The following is a 6,108-nucleotide window of genomic DNA, read 5'->3' on the forward strand; positions in this document are numbered from 1 at the left end:
TTGAGGGCCATTAAAGCATTTAATTTTTCCATATTTAGTCCCGGGAACGATCTACAACTGTATTTGAATTAATCGTCGCCTTTGCCCAAAGCCGTAACAACTTGTTTAATGAGTCCCAGCTTGATATGGAGCGGTGGGAGAATGATTTTTTTTTTTTCCCTCTCAGCCAATGGCTCGTTAATGATAATCGCTGCCCTTACAGTCAAGGTTTTTCTTGAAGGCAATGGCACTTTTTTCCAATGCTCTTGCTTCTCCCAACTATCCCACAACCAGATGAAACAAGGGTACTTCATATATCCACTTTTCTGCCCAAGCTAGATGTTAACCATCTGTAGATGAATACAAATAGACAACTGGTACTCATGACAGCAGAGGTTCTCCAAGAATATTTTGATATTTTCATATTCTTCTTTAAGTTTTGTTGAGTGTGCATTTGTAATAGAAGCATATAGGTTACAATTGTGCAATAAAAAACATTTCAAGCTCCACTAGAGCTGTTTATCAAAACCCGCCCATCTCCTGGTCGATATTCCATTCCCATTTGAAAAAGTCCAGGGATGTTCTTGCAGTATACAAGTTCTTCATCTTGGCTGAAGTAACGAAGAAGTTCACCTCTCTTATCCGCTAAGCTGTTATTTCAGTTTCTGGCTGTAGACAGTTCTTCTCTTTCAGTCTGGATGACAGAAGTTCAGATGTATGTTTTGGCAGACTGAGGTCCCATATCAGATCATTTAGTTCTTCTTGGGAGAAATGCTGAGGTGTTGAAATGCTTCTTTCATATTCACTTCCACTGCTACCACCTAAGTCTTGAATTTCTTACGTATCTGACAATGGAAGGTCAGGCAGTGTAGTAAACACTGTATGGGAACGTCTTCGCTGTGTGCCACAGGTCACCTTGCTGATTCCAAACTTGGATATTCCCACTTGAGTTTCTTGTATTGATTGAAACATTTCACATTAACCACACAAAAATAAAAATTCTTGTGGTGGTTTTTTGTCTCTTGCCACTACATAGGCAAACTGAGTTTAAACTTTTTCTTTCTCGATTTTTCCACTGTCGTAAGCATTCTACACAGGTTTTGCAATCCTTATGGGGAGCCCAAGACGTATCTTAGTCTCCAAGTGGCACGCCAAAATATGCAAGATGAGCTTGTTTTACATAATTTACTTTATTCTTAGTTGAAGCACTCCGTATATACAAATTGTCACTACAACCACTCCGTATACAATTTAACCCATTTACACTAATTACCTGTATACAAATATATTGCACAGACGAGAAACAAGAAAAACCACAATAGACAACGTTAACCGCTCAACTGCCAACTGTCAACTGACTGCTGGCTGGGTGACCGATCACTTGTTTATGGAGGAGGAATATTCTAGAATGATCGCGTAGTGAACACCTGGAAGAATATTCATGTGTCTCACCTTCTAGAATGTTCTGTTAGATTCCTATATGAAGGTGTTATGGCTAAGTTCCCTATTAATTGAGGGTATCCATTATCTCAAAAACCAGAGCCAATCCCAAAAAATATTTTTTTGATTTCAGCAACCACAAAATATCATAAATTTGTTTAAATATCCTTTGCAAGTTTTTTTTGTTGGGCTCTGTTATATATACTGTTATAGGGTGTGTGTCTGGGGCGGAGGGGGGAGGGGTTGTGACATAAGCCAACCAATAATAAAAGCCCTACTGGTAAACATTATATATACTGTTATTGGGGATGGTGGGGGGATTCTGACATAAACCAGCCAGTGCACAACTAATAAAAAAAAGCCCTACTAGTAAATATTATATATAATATTATATATTATTATATTAATGGGGTGTGGGGGGGTTTTGACATAAGCCAGAGCACAAATCTAAAACAATTACCCCCTCTGGCAGTTGACCACACCCCAATGTAGTAGACCCCCAACACTGTCCAATCCAGCTCTGGTATCACATTCCAAGGAGGAGCTGAAGAATGAACGTACGTAGGGATCTATGTGCCCTATCCATAAGGAGTTGGTGGGGACAGAGATCAGGGACTCGATTAGCAAAGATATGCCTTAAGAAAGGCTCAAACTGTAAAAAGTCGATGTATTGGGGAATGTATTTGAGGATTATTCCTCCTACATCTATTATCCATATCCTACTGTTTATCTTAAGATGTTGAATATCATTATCAAAAGAACCCACACACTCCTCAACTTCTTGTTGGAATTGGTCTCCTCTAATGTGGTCCCTACAATGTCCGTCCCAGCCCCAATCTCCGCCACCTTACATTGTAAGCTAGTTATCGCCTTTCGAACCTCAGACTGGAAAGTGTGTTTGAGTGACTCTATCATCGGATTGGCTGCAAGCAGCATTGCTTTTAGCAGAAAGTTCTGCGGATTCACCCTCCAACTCAGTGTCTGCTGCTGGGAGAATCTATTGAACGGGTCTGCCCTACTAGCTGTTTGTTTTTAAAGAACTGAGGAATTTCCTGGGAATCCGCTCTTTCCCTTTAAGCATTTTGTACTGGATATGAATGACAGCTTACAACAATGACCTTTCTCAATTGCGGACCCTGAAGAAGCCGGCAGCGGTGGCTGATGTCACGTTGAAGAGACTTAATGTTCAGGTAATAATTTAAGGAGGCAACGCGTGTTCAAGGTTAATTACTATACCATGTACCTTATACACAAATTGCCTCCTTAAATTATTACCTGAACAAGTCGGATCTCATTGATTCTCTTCAATGTGACGTTCATTCAGGGTCCGCAATTGAGAAAGGTCATCGTTGTAAGCTGTCATTCATTTCAGTCAGTCGGTGAGCAGATCTTCGGTTTCCTCCAGCTGGGGTAAGTGCTGTCGGGTTTTTCACAGCCAGAAAATGGTACCCAACCAAAGCTGGCTAGAGCTCTTGTGTGTATAGTGCCAGGGCACCTCAGAGCAAAAACTGTTTCATACTTTCACGCAATTAACAACTTACTATGCTAAAGAGGACCAACAACAACAACAGGGGGTAAATGTATTAATGTCCGGATTCTTCAACTCCGGCGTGTTCAGCGTCTTTGGTGATTAAATTTAAAGAGACGCTACATTGTAAAGGGTTTCCCTTTACAATGCAGCGCCGCTTTAAATTTAATCGCCGAAGACGCTGAACACACCGGAGTTGAAGAATCCGGACATTAATACATTTACCCCCAGGTCTGTATTGCAATGCATCAGTTATTTCATCCTCACTTTGCAAAAAGTCCTCTCCATAAAAGGCTTATATTCATACTATGATAATCAAAAGTATAGAAAAATAAACACACCCAGTGCTGTAGTACACTGTACATTGCAACATTGAAGGGTCAAAAAGTGGAACAAAATTTGAACATGATCCTGGTCCTCCCAGCCATGCCTCTGATCAACCAAACCACACTCACAATTGGTTGAGGCCACACTTCCACATGGCATAGCTTGTGGAAATCAAGCCTAAAACCAAGGGGTAGTTCAACCTCTACAACCTAAAGTAAACCATGGGGTAGTGCAACCTCCAGTTAGTTAGTGAGCCAGTAGAGGGCCACAGCGTTCTGTGCGATCAGGCCTCCTGAGTCTCACAGGACAATCATGATTGCTGTAAATCAGCGGTTTCCAAACATTTTCAGTTCACTGCACCCTTAGAGTGTCCATAATTTTTTCAAGGCACCCCTCCAAAATAATTACAAAGCAGTCCCATTTTATAAATAGCTGGGTCAAAATAACGTAATAAGCATTTAGGTCAGGACAGAAATACTTAGTAAGTTGTTTGCAAAAATCCAAGGGAAAAGAATATTTTTATATATTTTTTTCAATTATATTTCTGTCAAAGAATAATATACAGCTAATTAAAAGGAATAAGATCAAACAAAATAAAACAACATGTACAAAAATCATCACACTGTGCCCCTCACGATCACACTGTGCCCCCTTCACGATCACACTGTGCCCCCTCTACGATCACACTGTGCCCCCTCTACGATCACACTGTGCCCCTTCACGATCACACTGTGCCTCTTAATCCATACACTCTGTGCCCCCTTCATCCACACACTCTGTGCCCCCTTCATCCACACACTCTGTGCGCCCTTCATCCACACACTCTGTGCTCCTTCATGCACACACTCTGTGCGCCCTTCATCCACACACTCTGTGCCCCTTCATCCACACACTCTGTGCGCCCCTTCATCCACACACTCTGTGCCCCTTCATGCACACACTCTGTGCGCCCTTCATCCACACACTCTGTGCCCCTCTTCATCCACACACTCTGTGCCCCTCTTCATCCACACACTCTGTGCCCCCTTCATCCACACACTCTGTGCGCCCCTTCATCCACACACTCTGTGCCCCCTTCATCCACACACTCTGTGCCCCTCTTCATCCACACACTCTGTGCCCCTCTTCATCCACACACTCTGTGCCCCCTTCATCCACACACTCTGTGCTCCTTCATCCACACACTCTGTGCCCCCTTCATCCACACACTCTGTGCCCCCTTCATCCACACACTCTGTGCCCCCTTCATCCACACACTCTGTGCTCCTTCATCCACACACTCTGTGCTCCTTCATCCACACACTCTGTGCCCCCTTCATCCACACACTCTGTGCGCCCCTTCATCCACACACTCTGTGCCCCTATTCATCCACACACTCTGTGCCCCCTTCATCCACACACTCTGCCCCTCTTCATCCACACTCTGCCCCTCTTCATCCACACTCTGTCCCTCTTCATTCTCACTCTGCCTGACATACAGTGAGAAGTGAGGCGGGAGGAGGATGCCGGGTCCCGGGCGCGGCCAGATTGGTAAGTTTTAGGAGTTTTCTTCCTTCCTGACCGCGGCACCCCTGTGACAGCGCCGTGGCACCCCTGGGATGCACGTTTTGGGAACCCCTGCTGTAAATATTTCTGTATTGTGCAAGGTTTTAAAAGTTCCTTACATGATAACTGCTGGCCTTTAGAGTAAACTGGTTCCACACCTGGGGTCTGATTCATTAAAGAATGTAAATTCCGATATGTGCCGTATTTTGCGTAAATCACCCAGAAAAGACCCATATGCCAGAGAACGCAGCAACGTTCAATTCATCTTCGAGCACAAAGGATCCTTACTACAGACTACAATTTCAATGAAGTGGGGAGGGGACTGGACGTATGCACGTAGTCAATGTACAGTAAGGGCGGGCCAAGCATCTGATTCAAGCTTTGGACATCTCAAAGGTACATGTCTGGTATGAGTGCCGATTACTAGTGATGATATGGAAGCTAGAACATGTGTATGCAATGAGGAGCAACTTTAAAATGCATTTTATGTACAGTAGACAGTAATAGCATCCTAATAATTGTATTTTATGGGGAGGGTGGACATGTTTTATTTTTTGTTAATGCTTTGTCATTAATGACTATATTATTAGCGGGTGACATTAATTGAATAGTTATTTTTGTCAGTGTGTTCTTTTGTAACTTTATATTCCACATATGTATTGGACTAATCCTGCAGTGTATTGTCTGTTAGAGCAGACCGCACCTAGACCCATATTCATCAACAGATGTGTCTTTACATCCGCACCTTGTTGATGCCCATATGCCCGATGTATGTGAATTTTTTTAGAAAATTGCAGATTGGGCCTGATTCATTAAGGAAAGTGAAACAAAAAAAAAATAAACTTTTGACCTGGGCAAAACCATGTTGTATTGGAGGGGGAGATACATTTAAAATGTGGGGACAGATTTATAATTGGGGTAGGGCTTGTCCTAGATCATCTTTAAATTTCGGAATACAAATAAAGCTATGAAGTATTTGTGTGCTACATGAACAAACAGCCAGTATTTAACTTATATGCAAAATAGTAAACTAATGTGCACCCCTTGCATTGTAACATGGTTTTGTCCAGGAGAAAGCTTACTATTTTTTTTGCCTTACTTTCCTTAATGAATCAGGCCCATTATGTTTGTTTTACGTTTGTTAATGAATCAGGCCTCTGATGTTTAGTCAGGGGTTCCAGATTTTTCACAGAAGCTGCAGAAGTCATGTTTTCTTAAAGTTGAACTGAATGTTATCAATGAACATTTGTCTCTTCATGATGAATAGAACAGCCCAGTAAGCCAAGGTG

The sequence above is a fragment of the Mixophyes fleayi genome, chromosome 6 (assembly GCF_038048845.1).
Source record: "Mixophyes fleayi isolate aMixFle1 chromosome 6, aMixFle1.hap1, whole genome shotgun sequence".
Lineage (NCBI taxonomy): Eukaryota > Metazoa > Chordata > Amphibia > Anura > Limnodynastidae > Mixophyes > Mixophyes fleayi.